This window comes from Euleptes europaea, chromosome 1, assembly GCF_029931775.1.
Source record: "Euleptes europaea isolate rEulEur1 chromosome 1, rEulEur1.hap1, whole genome shotgun sequence".
Taxonomy (NCBI): domain Eukaryota; kingdom Metazoa; phylum Chordata; class Lepidosauria; order Squamata; family Sphaerodactylidae; genus Euleptes; species Euleptes europaea.
Genome location: NC_079312.1, coordinates 101,592,928 through 101,612,729, shown reverse-complemented (window position 1 = coordinate 101,612,729; position 19,802 = coordinate 101,592,928).

Below are 19,802 nucleotides of genomic sequence, written 5' to 3'. Positions count from 1 at the left end.
GCTGTAAACGCGCCTCCTGACTCTCGCACCTCCTGACTCTGAAAATAGACGCCAGAGAGACATTGAGTAATGTCTGAGCAAAGCCCATCTCATTTTGCAGACATCTTTTTTGTCCTCATCTTATTTTTACATGGTGCATGATACGCTTCTGAGAATGCACTCCGCTGTCTGGCTGCGAGCAGTGTGTCCTTTCGGATGGGCCAAGTGACCTAGGTGGTTAAACATGAAGTGATGACTGCCGCCTTGCGTTTGCAAAGTCTCCTTTGGTCTGTTTTTAGAAGGTTCTTGAAGATAAGCTGTTAGCAAGCTGATTTTTACAGACATTGAAGAATACTGTTAATGGGAAGGGCTAGATTTCAGATACAGTTCCAGGGAAATACAGACGGATCCATTCTCAGAAAGACAGTCTTCATATTCCTAGACATTGTGGCTCAGACTTTGGCTCAAAAGCCTCAGTGTCTTTAGTCTTGCTAGCAGATTACATGTGCCTATTTTTATCTTTATTGCTGAAAGTCAGTGTGTATAGTGGTTAAAGCATCAGACTAGGATCTGGGAAACCCAGGTTCTAATTCCTGCAATGGAAGCTTGCCAGGTGACCTTGAGCTAGGTATTTTATTTATTTATTTAAAATTCCAAGCTGCCTTTCTACCCAACTTAGGGTAGGGTAGCCAACCTCCAGGTGGTGGCTGGAGATCTCCTGCTTTTACAACTGATCTCCAGCCGATAGAGATCGGTTCACCTGGAGAAAATTACCACTTTGGCAATTGGACTCTATGGCATTGAAGTCCCTCCCTTCCCCAAACCCTGCCCTCCTCAGGCTCCGCCCCAAAAACCTCCCGCTGGTAGCAAAGAGGGACCTGGCAACCCAAACTTAGGGTCCCCAAGCTGGCAAACAATTAATGCATTAAATATTTAAAAAAATATAAATACAGATAAAACAATTAAAATAAAACACATAAACACATGAACAGGAAGAAGGGTCAATGAGAATCAGTAAGGGGTTTACTAAACTACAAAGATAAAACAGAAGAATATATAGAATTTACCAAAAGAACAATCCAGTATAATCTTGTTTTTGGTTCCTTCCATTTTGGTGTCTATATTTAGCTTTCTTGGCCCCAACTGCATATCAATGGAAGGCAGTAATGTCTGCCAGGTTCTGATTTTAATATCCTTATATAAGAAATCCTCTGGACTGTGAGATCTCTAGAGCACTTGCAAGCAAAATTATTGAATCCACTGGAGAATAACTGAAGGAATCAATAGCATATATCACAAACAGTATTTTGCATTCCCCCCCTCCATTTTTGTATGATCATGGCAACAAATCTGTACCAAATTAATGCAGCATTTCTTTCCTCATGGTTTTCCTTTGTGAGAGCCTGGCATTGTTTAGCATAACTTTTATTTGGCTGTTCAGTGATTGCCCCCCTCCCCCTTTTCTGAGAATAGCAGCAATATGGCATCAAAGAAATGAAATGCAGCTTACTCAAATATTTGGTGTCCTGGCATTAAATACAAATCTGATTTTTCAAAGAGGATGCTCTCATTAAAGAAACAAAATGGTTCCATCAAATGAATGATTGGACAAACCCAAACAATGATCAAATCAGTCCATCAAAATACAAACTCTGAACATTGTCAAGTTATGTTATGAGCGTACCACAAATCACCAGGAAATGATTCAAGATACATAAGACAAAACAAGTAAGGAATATTTTTTGGAGGGCTAAGCATGAACTCAAACAATAAATAGTGGATTTAATATATGCAAGTACAACTTCAGTTTGGGAAATTTCTGGAGATTTGGGGGCAGTGCCTGTGGGATATGGAGTTTGGGGAGGGGAGGCAGCTTAGTGGTAGGGTTACCAGCTGCGGGTTAGGAAATATCCAGAGATTTTGAGGGTGGAGCCTGAGGAGGGTGGGGTTTGGAGAGGGGAGGGACTTCAATGCCATAGAGTCCAATTGCCAAAGCGGCCATTTTCTCCAGGTGAACTGATCTCTGTTGCCTGGAGATCAGTTGTAATAGCGGGAGATCTCCAGCCACCACCTTGAGGTTGGCAACCCTACTTAGTGGTGATGTGATGCCATCCAGTCCATCTCCCAAAGCTGCCATTTCCTCCAGGGAACAGATCTCTGTTGTCTGGAGATCAGTTGCAAATCCAAGAATCATAGAGTTGGAAGGGACCATCAGGGTCATCTAGTCCAACCCCCTGCACAATGCAGGAAATTCACAACTACCTCCCCCCCACACACACCCAGTGACCCCTACTGCATGCCCAGAAGATGTCCAAGATGCCCTCCCTCTCATCATCTGCTTAAGGTTAAGAGAACTCCAAGCTCCACCTTGAGGACAGTAACCCTGAAGTAGATTAGTGCAAGTAGTACATGTGGTCTCTCCCAGACTTGAGATTTTTGAGGCTTATTATCTGATCATTTATTGTTTCATGACAATATCTATATATAATTATTTCTAAAGTACACAGTAGGAAGAAAGACAGTAAACAGTGTGGGTTTGCAAGTCTATTGATTGCTGCGGGCAATCTGGTTTCCTCTGCACACCATCAGCTACCACCTCTCCTCAGCCCCATAATGTGACTTCGGTCACATGGGAAGGAGTTAGTGCTAAGGCTCTGTATAAATAGAGTGGTGCTGAAGGATTCCCATAATCGCTGTGATGGGGGGGGGGGGTAATCTGCTGCATTCAAAGTAATTTCTGACAACTGCCTTCATATACTCCCTGCCTGGGTCACCCTAAAGTTTCTCTGATTACACCGAGGGAATAAAGGATGGGCAAAGTCCCCTTCTATAGTGGAAGACAGCCCTAAAGTTACAGCTAGCTCTAGTTTGGGGAGACGACGGCTACTTGTGCCTGACAACAATATTTCTCCTCTCCACCTTTATTTGTTGCTGTGCTCATGAACTCTAAGAACTTGTTATTTTGTAGTAAATCATTCCTAGAAAATAATATGTTGGTCAAGCAATGCACACGAGCTGCTGTCATGGAGTGAGTTTGTCCACAGACACCTTTGTGGGCTGCCTCTTCGACTTCCTGAGCATTAGACGCCCACATTTCACATTCCGTGCATGTTGGTGTGTCTGGGTGACTGCCGTGACCTCGTTTATAAACTTGCACATTCACACTGATTCATCTCCAAGAAATGTACAGGGCTGTCCTGTGCAGAGTGACTCTAAGACCATTGAAATAAATGGACTTAGATCACAGGATTGCACTGCCAGTCTCACTATGCCCATCTCGTAGAGTTGCCAATTCTAGGTTGGAAACTACCTGGAGATAGGATGGAGCCTGAGAGAATGGGGTTGAAGGAGGGGAGGGACCTTGGTAGGGTATAATGACATGGAGCCTAACTCCCAAAGTAGCTATTTTCTCCAGGAGAAGAGGAATACATGTTTCAAATAAATTAATAATAAATCAGTGATATATGTTGAATCATAGAGTTGGAATAGACCACCAGGGTCATCTAGTCCAACCCTTTGCATAATGCAGGAATTTCACAACTACCTCCCCCCCACACCCCCAGTGACCCATACTCCATGCCCAGAAGATGGCCAAGATGCCCTCCCTCTCATGAACTGCCTAAGTAGTCTGGAGATCAGTTGAAATTCCAGTAGATCTGGAAGTAGTCTGGAGATCAGTTGTAATTCCAGGAAATCTCCAGCCACCACTTGGAGGTTGACAGCACTATATCCACCTGCCAATACAGGGACAAAATAAGAGTGTCATTTGACTCTGCCACAATCAGGTGTGTTCAAACTAAAGACGGATTCAATTTAAGTCTTTCTAGACAAACCTATTATTGTTAAGATATTACAGTACAAAACAACAAAAACAACAATTACAATGATGATGATGATGATGATGCTACAATATGGATTGTCTCACTGAACAGAGGCTCTAAACAAAGATGCCATCAGTTTAAAATGCTTGCATTTCCGTTCTTTTGGTCCAATTGACTTTAAGGAGGTAAAATTTTATAAATAGCATTGTTAGGGCGTAGCTGGATAATAAATTAAAATTCTGCAACTATATCTTATACTGTTGGGTGGTGATGAGTAGACACGTCCCCCCTCCATCTAATTCAAAGTTAGTCCTGTTTGAGTAAAGCAAATCAATTAAGCAGGTGCCTGGAAATAAATAAGCGATTGGTCTTTCACATCCCCTTGGTGCCATTGGGCTCTCTAAGGCACGTCCAGGCCTTTCTGTATCCTCAGCCCCTCCCTCCCACAGTGCAAATTAGACTTTGTCTGTCTGTCTCAGTCACACACCTCATTCCTGCTACATTACAAAACTGTGGGGTGTAGCAGAGACAGTCCATGAAATCTGGGGCATTTCCAGGCCCATTTCAAAACTGAGGCCTCGTAGACTCCGGAACAGGGCTGGAAATAATGATCCTCCCCCCACCCCCAATCATGCACCTGGATCTGTCAATTCAAGAGTTCAGCATCACTTCTAGCTATGAGAATATGAAAAAAAAATGGTTTCATCTCCCTTCCTTATTGGTCCATCTCTATGATGTGTTTGTAAGGCTTCTGTTTTTGTTGATGTGCATTGTACTCTTCAGATGAAAGCCATTCCAGTAGCCTTTCATAGTGCTTCATGTTTCAGGAGCAAAGGCAGCCATTGGCTGTGAGTTTTTGGAAGACCTGTCCGTCACAGTTGACTTCTTACATGATATTTCACATTCAGGTATGGACACTGGTGTCTTGCATCCATTCTTCATAGCAAAACTGTTGAAACAGTTACCAATTCATCTGCTTATTTTGTACTATATTCAGTAGGGTATGTTAGTGCACACCAAACATGGAAAGTGTTCATAGTAAAGCTGTTGTAACTTGATTTCATTTATAATTTGCACTTTGTGTTTTCTTACATTCTAACACATCCTCATCCTTTCTTTTTCCTTGTTTATCTTTGCATAACGTTTCATCCCTCAGGGGTTGGATTTTGATGGAAAAGCATCCAGTTGGGATGATGCCCAATTCATTGTGTTTTCTTTTCTTCCACGTTCTGTGATAGGGCTAGCTAACTTGGAGGTTGTAAGATGCATGATAGTTGTTGCATGCTAGGTTATTTCAGGGCATTGACACTCTGGGATGGGTATGTACAAAGCGAGTTGAGAACACTACAGAATGGAAAGGATTTTCCTGGCATCTGCTCTCTCAACAGAGATTAGATTTATTTAGATTGCCTTTGATGTTTTAATTACACTTTTGATTCATTCTCAAAGCAGTAAGTCTGGTTTATCTCACTCATAAGTCATATACATTGTTTTCTTATACTTTGGCACCTCCTATGTAGACTATATCCAGGTATATTTCCTTTGGGGGCAATGTCATACAGGGTGAACAGGGCATACAACTATCTTCAAACAGAAGAATTTCTGGAGATGCTACCAATCTAAATACATGGCGATTTTGGTGGTTCTGGTTGGGAAGGTATTTGCAAATATTTCATTTCTTTGTAACATAGAGCATATACAATAATGGGATATTATGCATGCTCATGTCAAAGTAATTCCAGGCTCAGCTCGTTTTGCATATCTGTCTAAGTAGGTTGTGCCCAAGAAAGCATCAGCCACAAGAAAACCATCTAAGGATGGCTACAAAAAGTAACTGGAATCGAAACGGGCAAAATTCTATCTTGAGGCCTGCTCTAAATAATACACTTGCTATATCTCTAGTTGGTGAAGAAGAAATGTTGTGAGTACTTGCCATAAGTGTTGATGACATTATGAAGTACTGTTTTCTTTTTTAATAAACGTTCCCATTGTGATCTGCCCCCTCTGTCCCCCAGAGCTCCAGAGGCTTCCTATCTTAAGATTCATTTCTGATGTGTGTATCTAGATGAGTTGTAGATACACATCTTTAGGGTCGGTCCAAAGCTTTTGGTACCTTAGATGAACTATGACTTTGGCCATCCTCCCCACCCCCATTCTGGTATCAGCAGGGCCAACCTCCCTATTTGGGTGATGGGACTTGAACCTCCTCCCAAGGTCCACTAGTGAATGGACCAGCAACAGGGCAGATAGGGGTGATCAGTCTGGATCACCTTTGGGCAGGGGGTGGAGATACATGCCTGCTGGGCCACAGAATTTATTTATTACTTACTTCTATGTTTCGATTTTCTTCCATTGTGGCATTCCAGGGAGCATACAGGGTCTCCTGTGGGAGCATTGGTCCTCCTCGGCCCTGCTCCTCACACCCAGAGGAGGTAGTGGGTGGTACTGGGACCCGAGTGCACTGCTTTGCTCTGCAAGCATGCCATGATGGGGGGCGATTAAGGCTGGCTGAAGCAGCTACTTTCACTACTACTGCCTATCTAGGACAGGCAGTGCACAGCAGAGCTAGAGCATCCAATCTCCAGGTCCTATGCATAACGTGACCTAAGTTCCTACGACCTTCTCATAGGTAGCACGATGTGCGCAGTGAAGTTGCGCATCGGCAAACACAAGTCCAGAATTAGGTCGCGGAATTTAGATGCGCCCTTAACTTCACATTTTATAGAGAAGCAGCATAACGAAAATGATCTTAGATTCTTTGTTATTTGGACTTACAAGGGTAACACATTTGATGTTGAAAATGTGCAGAAGATCTTACTGAGACAGGAAAGCAAGTTCATTTATTTATTTAAATCTTATTCTCCCTTCGGCCTTAATAATGAATTAGACCTTTCTTGTTATTTATAAGTTAGTAGTAAGTTTTCTCAGACTCAGTCCCTTGCCACTTCTTTTTATACTTTGAATGAATAAATGGGTTAGCACTTGCTATGCAACTTTACCTACAGCCATTTGGAGCAGCCCTCTGGCGCAGTTAGAAGGAACTCACTTTTCTGCATAAGTTTGCTATTATTGCATCTATTAAGGTATGTTAATCTAATATGTAATTATATTAAGGAAGGGTTCTGTTTATATGAAAAGTTTGTAAGAGAATAATGATATATAGTTTTTATTCAGCATGTAATTTTTAATATATGTATATATTTATTGTGTTTATTACACTTTATAGATAAGTTATTTAATATTTATGAAGATGTTAGCTGATGAAGCTGCAATTTTGCAGTGAAAACGCTTGATCACATCTGGACAGCGTTACTGTTTATTGTTCCATATTCAACCTTCCTTGAGTCAAGGCTCTAGGAAGAAACAAAGATAAGAATCCACATTTACCTTTGAAGAGACTCTTTTGTTTAGTGGTCCTCTTTTGGACTTGTTTTTTCACTTATTGTATTGATATTCACCTGCGTGTTCACTAACTTGTAGATGTTATATGTGTTTCATAATATATGTTTGCATAGTTGCTTGTGTATTATTACTTTTCAGCTAGTACTATAGTTTCCACAACCTCCGGGTACTAGCTGGAGATGTCCTGCTATTACAACTGATCTCCAGCTGATAGAGATCAGCTCACCTGGAGAAAATGGCCACTTTGGCAATTGGACCCTATGGCATTGATGTCCCTCCCCTCCCCTCCCCAAACCCTGCCCTCCTCAGGCTCCACCCCAAAAACCTTCCACCGGTGGCAAAGATGGACCTGGCAACCCTATCCATGGCAGCTTCCCTTGCCTGCTCCAGTGGCCCAGGAAGTGGTGGCCCAGGTAGCTCCAGCCAAGGGTTGCCAGCTCCGGGTTGGGAAATACCTGGATAATTTTGAGGTGGAGCCTGAGGAGGGCGGGGTTTGGGGAGGGGAGGGATTTCAATGCCATAGAGTCCAATTGCCAAAGTGGCCATTTTCTCCAGGGGAACTGATCTCTATCGGCTGGAGATCAGTTGTAATAGCAGGAGATCTCCAGCCACCACCTGGAGGTTGGCAATCCTAACCAAATCCTTGAGATACCACACTGCCTCCATTTTGTGTCTATCCCCTCCATCTTGGTGCCTGAGGCCTTCATTCCTCCTATTTTCCATTAAAGACAAGTAAACAAGTTTCTAGACAGGAGAGAACAAAAGACAGAGATGGAAGGAAATATGGTTGGCAACCCTACTCCAGCCCTACACCAAATCACTTTCCAAGTTGGGCAATTGGGTAGCTGTGGAGCAGTGGTGGTGTAGACGTTTGGGACTTGGACACAGCTTGGAGGAAAAAGGAGAAGAAGGATGGTAGGCAGATGATGGCTTCTGTTCATCCTCCAGGAAAAAGGCACACAGAAAGAAGCTCTTCTCCCCTTTTTGGCACTCCTCACAATCTGGTGCCTCATGCTGTCCCCTAGGTTTGTCTAGTGGTTGGGCTGACCCTACACATCTAGAACATGGGTTGCCCTCAAGGAAAACACATGACCCTGCTTTGAACATTACGTGGAAACTATGAAGATCTACTGATACATCTTTCCCCCTTCCTTTCCCACCCCCACCACCATTTTCAGGTAATACCTGTAGCAGGCCAAAGCCTATTAAGCTCTTCCATTTCTGTTATCTGAGATCTTTTCTTCTGGGAATCTCAGAAACTGATCCGGGGACCTTTTGAATACAGTGAATTGTTCGGATGCTGAGCTTTGGCCCTTTCTTTATGGATTGCAGCTTTTATGGACAAGCTATATTTGGATGGCTGTGTTGCCTTAGAGACTATATGTTGAAACGAATGGCGAAGAACTATGCATGAAACACAGCAGCAATGGAACATCCATTTAAAACGGCCTTCGCACAGTTCACGGCCACTGAATTTTAACACAGGTGGATGTGATTTGTATTTCAGCCTGTGCCACTGTCATTATACTTCTTTCTTTGCAAGCCATGAATCATTTGAAGGCACTCCTGCTCTTAGTTACAAATAACTATATCATCCTCTTGAGAGAAGACTGCATCGGCTCAAAACTGGTATAAATAGGTAAAAGTAGTCCCCTGTGCAAGCACCGGGTCATTACTGACCCACAGGGTGATATCACATCCTCAGCATTTACTAGGCAGACTATGTTCATGGGGTGGTTTGCCTCCCCGGTCGTGCTTTTAGAAAGCCGTCTTCCTATCTTCTCATTGTTTAAACAGACTTCACCTTAAAAGACTTCAGGGAACTCACACACAAAGCAAACACACCCAAATATTTCACATCTGGAACTTTTAGTAGTATTTTCCAAGGTTCTTATTATTCAGGCAAGATTTTGGCACAATACATTAATGATTCACACAGATAGTGACTTGTAGGCTCTTGTGATCGTATGCTCATTCTTCCACAACCCTTTAGAAGGTCTTACCATAAAAACATGACTTACAAAAACAAAAGCAGCTCTCTACCTCTCCACTATGGATAGCAAAGAATGCACAGAAGACTTCAGGCAACACCACAATGTTTAGAGGCAAACAGAATGACAAAGGAAAGGGAAGTGTTCTGCAACTGCTGTAAATTCCCCAGTGCAAAGGAAAAATCATTTGTAAACCTACTTAGGCTACATGTACAAGGACACTGGACTACATAGCTTTGACCTTTCTGTCATGACCTCAGAGATATCGCTCTACTTCATTTGTATCAAGCTTATCTGGAGATACTATTTTCTGCCTGAGGTGAGGTACGGAAGGAACCACTTCGATGCAACAAGGGGATTATTCCAAACATTTCCAGGTACCTTAGACTTGGATGTGGCTATAGAATTCACCCCCTCCCACCACTAGAATTCACAAAATTGGATTTACTGCTCAAGCTTCCACGTGAACAGCTTTGGGGACAAGTGCTTCAGAGCTGCAAGCAATTATTTAATTTTGCTTGACGAAGAAAGGAAGTGGGAGAAGACTAAAGGAAGCTCCTCCTCCTCTTCCGCATGACAACCAAATGTTTGGTAAGTTTTTTTGCTCTGGCTATTTAATTAATGTATTTATTTTAAACTTTTTTTGTTCCTCCTTGCCATCCAAATAAGTACCTCCATGGTGGTGAACATAAGATCATTTAAAAAAATTTATAAAATGATTCAGTGAAAACAAATAAACTCACACCACCAGAACCAGGAAGGAGAGCCAATAATAGTTATCAGGGGAATGTCAAATGAAACAAAAAAGTCTACACCTGCTGGTAGACGGCAACAATACAGGGAGACAGATGCGTTTCCCTGGGGAGGGAGTCCCAAAGTTTTAGCAACTGATCATTCCTCTTATTTCTGCTTTTACCAAGCACTTGCATCACAAACTCAGCTTCAAATGTGTGAATGTAATAAGTTCCCTTATGAAGTCAGACCACTGATTTATTGAGTTTAGGATTGTTGTCTCTCTCTCTGTGTGTAAACTGCCGTAAAGTAACAGCAAACTTATGACAACCCTGTAAAGTTTTCAAGGCAAGAGACTGACAGAGGTGGTTTGCCAGTGCCTTCTTCTGCATAGCAACCCTGGTATTCCTTGGTGGTCTCCCATCCAAGTACTAACCAGAGCTGCTTAGCTTCCGAGATCTGATGTGATTGGGCTAGCCTGGACCATCCAGGTCAGGGTTTAGGACTGTCTATTCTTACTCATGTGTAGATTATCAACATTCAGGGGATTGTAGGTCCCTGTTCCTGGTACCTAAGGTTTCCTTAAACTAGAGGTGGCAGGAGTTAAATCTGTGACCCTCTGCATGGAAAGTAAAGAATGCACTCTGCTACTAAGCCATAGGCCCTTTCCTTATAACAGAAACACAAGCTCCCCCTAAGAATGGAAGAAAAATGGATTTAAACTAGGGATGAGTAGATAGCTTCAGTTTTGCTATTTAGTTACTACATAGCCTTATTATTCATATTCCTATTGTCTTCCAAACAGGAAGAAGAATTTCAGAATGTTAATGATAGATTTTGTACAAAAACAAAAACAAAACTTCTTTTTTTGAGATAGGGTTGTTGTGTTGTTGTTGTTTTAAGTTGGCTGCCCTTAAAGAAATACAATTTTGGTCACCTTTCCACAGAAACACAAAAGCTCAACAGAAGCGCAACATGAGAAAAAAATTGAATTGTGTGCCCTCGTGGGCATGTAATAAAGGCACGAGTCCTAACCACTCTGCCACAAATATCTTGGCATTTATTAATTGTGTGGGTGGAGAGGTAGAAACAGCTTCGGAAAAAATTAGTATCTGTACCATTCGCAAATCATCCAGGAGAAAAGTTTTCAAAATTAGGGTTTGTTTCCATATGGTTCTACTCTCCCAAGAAAGTAGTAAAAATAAATCTTTTATATAAATCATTGCCATACACCAGAAAACTGTGACTAACTTCACACACCCAGCAGGGATTTTGACCTTTTTTATTTGAACAGCAATCCCAATGCTACATGGCAAACTGCTTTTTGGAAATCGGTGAGTGTAAAAAAGGCAGTTTTGTGACTGCGGTATGATTGGGGGTGGGAGGGGATTGCTGCTCAAATATAGTTTAGAGTTATTTTTATAAGTTCCTTATAGCTCACTGTAATATAAGGAGGGCTGAATTTATTTTAACAATAAATCACAGAGAATAAAAGGGTCAAAAGCCCTGTTGGGCATGCACAAGCTCTTAGATACACAAGCATCTCGAGGAACTCTTTGGCTTTCAGCCCTAATCAACTATTTCAAATTTGTATTATTCACAGCAGGCACTGAAAAGCTGCTCATTCATCCACATGTGACTGTTAAAAAAAATACTTAAAATGCGAGCCTATCACGAGAGGCACAGACCCAGGAAAAAGGTCCAGAGACTTCCAAAGACTAGTTTGATCCATTCCACTCACCTTCAAGGTTCAGTTTCATAACTGCTGTTGACTAGGCTTAATTTGAGGGACATGGTGGCTGCCAGCTGATTTGGGACTGAGAACATCACTGATGCTGGTGACCTTTCGTCCTGTTTGTGCATATTCAGAACTGCTGCTTCATTTCAGCGCCAAAGGAATTAATTGCCTGGACTTGAAGAAAGACCAAGCGCAAGCTCCTCCTGTTTTTGAAAACACTGCCATTTTGGGGAGTGCAAACCCCCCTCCTTTTCTTTCCTATACTTCTTCATTTTGTATGAAAATATATGCTTACTCTCAATTGTTCTTCGTGACCTCCTCATACAGCTAAGCCTGATGGGCTACACAGCACTGCGACAACATCCTGTTTAGTACACAACTGGGCGATATCACCCATATGAATCATTTATTTTATTTGTTTACTTCATTTTATTTTATTTGTTTACTTACATTTATCATCCACCTTTCAAGGCAGATGACAGAATGATCAAACAATGCAATAAACTCACGAAGGAGGAGAAAGGGGCAGCTGGGAGAAACTGGCACTGAAAGAAGAGCAGCACAGACAAACGTTGGTGGTCAAACCAGACTGGAAAAAGAAGAGTATTTTGGATTAGGCTTTTAGAGAAAGTTCCACCACAGGAAAATAAGTAGATTTAACCAGGGAATCAAAATATAAAAATAGTGTTTGCAGTCCTTCTTTTTGAAAGCCAAAGCTATTCTGATATGTTATTGATAGGACCACTGTCTTCAGTTCCTTAGCCATGGGAGCTGTGGCACAACTTAACCATGCTGTGTGCATGGTTTTCAGTAATGTTGCTGATGTTTCTGATCCCTTGGTTTGGACCACAGTCTTCTATGAGTTGTACTATTTCCCTTCAATAAGAGGTGAGTAGTACAACACTCTGAGTCCTTCTCCATCTCACATTTTAATCCAAGATAAGGAAGAATGCCTCCCTCTCTAACATTCACTTCCCTTGATGCTGATACAGTCTCTCACTTCTCCCCTTCTCACTGCTGTCCTCCTCTGTGGTAGCAAGGATAATGGGCCTGAGGGACCTCGATGCCAGGAATACTGCCTATGCCTGACTAGGCATCTTAAGGAAATTACGACATAACTTAGGGCTTCTGGTACCGGAGATACTAATGGAGCGCTATTCCAGGCGTAGGGAAGAGGGGTCGAAGGAAGACCTCCTTCTGACCTTCCATGCCACTGCTGCAACCAGAAAGGAGAAGATGAGAGAGAGAGAGAGAGAGAGAGAGAGACAGAGACAGAGAGAGACAGAGAGAGAGAGAGAGAGAGAGAGAGAGAGAGAGAGAGAGAGAGAGAGAGAGAGAGAGCACTGCTAAAGCTGCTGTAACCAAAGCATCAGCCACCAGAAAAGGGGGACTGGGCGGTGTAGTGGGGAGGGGCTCACAGGCTAGTACTGCCAGTTATGGGCAAATGTAAACTACCACAGGGGAAAAAATTTTTTGTTTTGTTTTCAGAGCATTCTCTTCTTTCACTCATAATTGCCAGTCTTAATTTGAACCAAGCCTGGGGGAATTAGCCCATCGCTAGTTTTTACAGATCTTGCCAAATTCAGTTCTGCCAGACATTCGAGTCGCCCTAAAGAGGGCTTCTACGCCATGCATTTAACAAAACAATATTTTTGACTCTGCAGCTATGGAGATAAAATGCTTTTGTGTCTCTTCTTTTAAAATGAACTTTTTCCCCCTTTTTTTGGACCGGTACAAAGAAATTCAAAAAACACACACATCCAAATAGCCATTCAGAAAAGAGGAGCGATTGCCGAGAATACAAAAGAAAGAAAAAAATATTAATGTTAGTGGTCAGTTCCCAGCAAATGCCCTCTTCAAAGTGAACCAATTGCATTTTTAACTGAAATATATGACAGATAGCTGAGGCACTAATGTTTTTCACTGTTAATAAGGTCGATATGGAACAGAGCCCCTTCAGAATATATATGGTAAAGTGGAAATGCATGCTTTGATGACTGCTATAAAGCAGGCCAAAGATATGTCATGTCCAATTAATGTCAATAAGGAACATCTGTATTTGGGCACCCAAGTTACTTAATGCAAACATTTCATAATTATATACTATAGCACACATGGAGCATTATGAGACGCGGTGTCCCAGTGTGAAAAATATTCACATTTTTCAGATCAGTCAGCAGTCTTGGTCTGGCTTTGGCTCAGTTTGCCGTCTCCCCATAAGAGTATTTCTTTATAATATTGAATTAAGTACAATCCACATTTTTTCTGTTATCTGTGAAATCTTGTGGTTGTGGCTTGACTGTTTTCATAAAATGAAAGATCCAAGTGCATAGAAAGTTAGGAAGGTTCCCCCCCTTTTTTTCATTTCAGTATGCCACATCTGTTCCCCCCCCTTTTTGAATTTTTAGGCTAAGAAGCAAAGGTTGACGCATAAAGAACATAATCTGAATGTACTGCTTTTTACTTTGTTGAAACATGTGATTATGTACAGAAGAAAACTGGACTCAATCCAGTCCCTCCTCTATGCACACCATTAAGGTCAGATAGCTCAATGGGGAGAGAAAGTTAGTGGTAGCCGAATTCCATGGCAAAGGGAGGCTCACGGTAAAAGCTGTTTTGTTTTTCAGTATTTCCTTCTGCATTTCCAGGTATCTGTTGCAGATCTTACATTACAGAGATAATTTACATAAATGTCAGACTTTTCGACACTGAGTCGTTTCACGGTTTCGGAAACTAGTTAGCAAGCGTGTGCATGCGCTTGTGAACCACGCGTAGAATAAAACCCTTTTCTGTGCTGTTCATTTCCAGAATTTGCAAATATTTTGGCAAGACAGGTGAACAGGATGAGGTTGTGTAACAAAAGGCAATCCTTCCCCCCCGAGAACAAAGAGCACTGCATGCTGCAAAATACCCCTAACAACAAACCCAGTGCAAGCATAGCATAGCTGTAGTCCTCATTGCTGTTAGCTAAACAGCATTTTCAAAATCTTGCCGTATCCACTGGCAGAGCCTTGTGGAATGGGAATTCATTTTGTGCAGCATATCACTTGTTAGGGGTCTTAAAAACTGAATGTACTTTAGGAGGTAGTTCCCCATCCTTAACATATGTTAAGGGTTCATCGTCTAATTTGATTTGGTAATAAATGTTTCCTAAAGATAAAAATGTTTCCTAAATTCTTCTAATCTTAATTTCTCCCTGAATTTTTGAACTCCACATAAGTGGAGTCTTGTTCCTAAAGTGCAATCCATGCATTAGGAATCTCATTGTTTCATTTTTTCTTTTCTTTTCTTTTTGGACAGAGCACTGTGCATTCATGATTTGGTACAGTGTTTAGCTCCTTCAGTTAATGTCTGTCTTTCCCACTCCTCTTAGAGTTGCCAGTTCACTACCAGCGGTAGGTTTTTGGGGTGGAGCCTGAGGAGGGCGGGGCTTGGGGGAGGGGAGGGACTTCAATACCGTAGAGTCCAATTGCCAAAGCAGCCATTTTCTCCAGGGGAACTGATCTCTATTGGCTGGAGATCCGTTGTAATAGCAGGAGATCTCTCCAGCTAGTACCTGTAGGTTGGCAACCCTACCTCCTCTTCGTTGCCAATGCGCCATGTGCACTGATAAAACACTACAAATAATAATGGTATGAGTATATGTAGGGCTGCATTGAGATTCTTTCATGTGGTGTTTTATGAGATCATGGCAATAGATCAGTAGGCCACTAATTTACAGTAGCACAATACCTATTGTTTTTTTTTTAAGCTTTAAATCCCCTCCTCTTCAGGGAGGGCACTCCAGGGGGCACTTCAGCTGGCACTCCAGGGACAATGGTAGGTAGCCCCCGCTACAGGAAAAGTCATTTGCACTATTCTGCACTGTTCAGATGGAATACCATGAAGCAACCTGTCAAACAGCCGTGAGAAGGTTGACAGACAGTCCAAATGTTTACTGAGGAATCAGCTTCCTGTTTGCAACTGGCAACCAGGATGTGAGTGGAACTGGTAGGTGTTTGAGCAGCCCTAGTTTTGCTGTTGTTGCTGTTGTTGTTGTGTTTGTGGTGGTACTCATCTTTTCAGGGGGCTGTCCCAAGTCATGAGGGGGGGAGTTGCTGGAAATTGGCGCAACCTTATATATGAGTACCAGAACGTTTTTTGTAAAACAGAAGGCACTGCCAAAGACAGAGGGAAGAGACAAATGAAGGGAAGGAAATGATAGCTGTGGCAAACTACACTTGCTCATATCCTGGAATTCATTTTAGGGATTTTTCTAGTTTAACCAGAATTGAGGAGGAATAGAACACATTGTACAGTGATCCTTCAGTGGAAGAAAATAATGAAATGGGGGAAATCAGTTCAACTCTAGTCTTGTATGAGAAATTGGGCTTTGAGAACTACCCAGCCAGGTAGTGGCTTAGGAAACTATACTGCTTCTGAGTCACCTGGTTTTCCTGGGACTGGATCGCCTTGAAAAGACTAAGAGGATTACCAAGAAGGAATGAAGAGGGGGCGAGGGAAGTCCCCATGCCTGTCTTTTGTCTACCATTTTTGTTCAAGAGAGGAGCTGGAAATTCAAAAAAGCTGATTTCTGACTTGAATCTCGGGTCTGTAGAATATATAATTTCTGATGACAAAGTAAGACAACTGTCTTTGGCCCAGTTGAAACTATACTAAATTGATGTGCATATGCTTCTTTTTAACCCCCCACCCCCCGAACTGTGCCTTTATTATTATTTTTCATTTAAGAATCCATTCTATCTAAAATACCTCTTGCTTATACCGTATATACTCGCGTATAAGCCGAGTTTTTCAGCCCCAAAAATGGGCTGAAAAAGCCGGCGTCGGCTTATACGCGGGTCAATACGGGGGGAAGGAGGGAGGAGGGAGGGAGGAAACTTACCGCCGCCGCCGCCGCCGGGCCAGTGCCGCTTCCTGCCGCCGGGAGCGGCCTGGGGCAGCCTCCTGCAGCCGCAGGAAGGCTGCCCCGGCCCCCCCGGCCCCCGCCGCCATTTTTCCCAGGCGGGAGGGGCCATGGGAAGCCTCCTGCAGCCGCAGGAAGACTGCCCCGGCCCTTCCCGCCCCCCCCCCGCCATTTTTTTCGGGCGGGAGGGGCCTTGGGCAGCCTCCTGCAGCCGCAGGAAGACTGCCCCGGCCCTTCCCGCCCCCCCCCGCGCCATTTTTCCCGGGCGGGAGCTGCCTGGGGCAGCCTCCTGCAGCCGCAGGAAGGCTGCCCAGGCCCCCCGGGCCGCGCCGCCGCCGGACCCTCGCCGCTGGAGACCCTTTCAGGGAAGCCTGTGTGGGGGGGGAGTGGTTATAAGCCGACCCTCGGCTTATACGCGGGTGCCTAATTTTTCCCCATTTTTGGGGAGAAATTAGGCACCTCGGCTTATACGCGGGTCGGCTTATACATGGGTATATACGGTAAATTTAAATGAGTGTTGGTTTGCCCACATGCCTAAAACGTCATGTTCTGCTGGATATGCAACTGCCACGCACTGATTCGGTTTGGGCTTCTTTCCTGTTTTAATTCAAAGCTGGTGGCAGCTGGTGAACATGATTTAGATTATCTCCACGTCCTGGTTTTGGAGTTGTTTTATAAGGTGCCAGTGCTGACTCTGATGAATCCCTAAGATCAGCGTAGGGTTGCAGTCTCCAGATACTAGCTGGAGATCCCCTGCTATTACAGTTGATCTCCAGCCAATAGAAATCAGTTGACCTGGAGAAAATGGCCGCTTTGGCCATTGGACTTTATGGCAATGAGGTCCTTCCCCTCTCCAAATCCCGCCCTCCTCAGGCTCTGCCCCAAAAACCTCCCACCGGTGGTGAAGAGGGACCTGGCAACCCTAGATCAGTGCCCCATCTTACCATAGGGCCTCCGTACAATTATTAGTGGCTCTGGCATCTGCCTGCAGTATCAGCATGGACGGGGCCAGTCACACAGGTCCTTCCCACCTAGTCATCATCCAGATGGAAAAGAGTAAATACTCCTTCTTCTTCACTCAGCGACTTCATGCTCTGGCATATTGGGCATTTGGTGCCAGGGCGTTTAAGCTACAAGAGAAAGGGGCAGTCTGTGCAAAACCAGAAATGCAAGTGCGACAAGGAACATTTAAACTTGAAAAGCATTGGGAGTACTGAGTTGGGAGGGGGGCAAAGAGAAAACCACAAGTAAATTATCTCTCTAATTATATTTATATGCAGGAAGGAGGTATCAGGACAAGATCAGCGAAAACAGAGATAATTACATCTTTTTGCTTTGATAGTAAAGTATTAAATTTCACTAGCCTGTTTGGCTTCGCCTTCATCTTTAAGTAGAAGAGAGATTAATACTAACAGCTAAGTTTGCATGAGCCATAGTTACCTCTTTGGTGGGCTGCAATCTTGATAAAATGCCATACCTACGTTTGCAGCTTCATACAGAACATTTTCCTGACCTTGAATGCAAGGAAACTATTGAGCTGAGTAACATAATGGAAGAAATCAAATGAATAGAAAGGATATGATCAGATTTTTTCTGATTGGCTGCTAGCATTTCACTGGCAGTTCATATGACTAAATTCTGGCAGGTCATGTGACTATTATTCTTCAGCAAACAAACCAAAACAAGATAAAACCTAAGGGAGGAACTCTGAAAAAGGCTAAACTGCAATCCAAAGTTTGGTCAATGATATCAAGAGTTTCCTTTGCACATGAGAACAGGTTAGGGTTGCCATCCTCCAGGTACTTGCTGGAGATCTGTTATTACAACTTATATCCAGCCAATAGAGATCAGTTCACCTAGAGAAAATGGCCACTTTGGCAATTGGACTCTATGGCTAGGGTTGCCAGGTGCCCGGTGGTGGCGGGCAAACCCCCAGCAATTCACTCCCCTGCCCGCCGACCACCTGAGGGTCGGCGGGCAAACGTGCACATGCGCGCATGCACGGCACTTCCGGTTTACAACCGGTTTACAACCGGAAGTGCTGCCTTGTGAGGGGCCTTTTCCTCTTAGTTTGAGTGGTAAAGGGCCGCTGGTTGTAAATGTGCACACGCAATCGCACCCACAGCCCCATAGCCTCCCACTGGAGCAGAGGAGGGACCTGGTAAACCTACTCTATGGCATTGAAGTCCCTCCCCTCCTCAAACCCTGTCCTCCTTAGGCTCCGCCCAAAAAACCTCCTGCTGGTGGCAAAGAGGGACCTGGCAACCCTAGAACAGACTGATCTGGTATATACCAACATCGCTGAGGAATCCAAGACTCAAGTCACACTCTCTCAGCCCCACCTACCTCACAGGGAGTCTGTTATGGGGAGGGGAAGGGAAGGTGATTGTAAGCTGGTTTGAGTCTCCCTTAAGTGGTAGAGAAAGTAAGCATATAAAAACCAACTCCTCCTCCTCCTCCTCTTCTTCTTCTTCTTCTTTATATTGTTTCTCCCAATACCATCCCTCCAAGGGTGCTGGCAATGCTGCTCAAACTCTCAACGACATGACAGGAAGGCTTACACAGGTTATCACATCCTGGACCTGCATCAGTACAACCTGGGAGTAAACCAAGCCCCTGTGGCACCAGTAGTGTTGCTGGGGGGGGGGGGTCAGCTTGCTCCCAGCCTCTGGTGGCCTGGGAGGAGGCAACCAAGGTAGCATCTGCCCATCGTCACTTCCAAGACCTGCACCGTCTCCTGGTCTGAACCAAGCCCCGGTGGCACCACCTGGGCTTGGCTTGTTCCCACAATAGTTGGCACAACTGCTTGGGGTGGCAAAATACCTTGAGCCATTTTCCTCCTGCTCTTAAGCCACAGAAAACATATCCACGCATAAGTTCACTCTGCTGGGGAGGAGCCATCGTTTGATAGCTGACTACGTGCTTTGCATGCATATGGTCTCACATTCAGCACCCCCCTCTCCTAAAAGGATGTCAGGTGGCAGAGCTCACACTGGCCAACTTAGCAAGGTGGTACTTGGCTTGAATTATCCATGGTCTGATTCAGTGGGAGTCTGGCATAACCGTATGAGGCTGCCTTGTACGATTGAGCCATTTGCACATCTGGCTTATATTGAAGATTTTGACTAGTAGCTGTCCTGGATCTTAGAAGGAAACGGTCTTTCCCAACACCTGCTACCTGAGGTCCTTTAACTGGAGATTGTCCCTAGGATGGTTTACCTGCACTGTGCTAC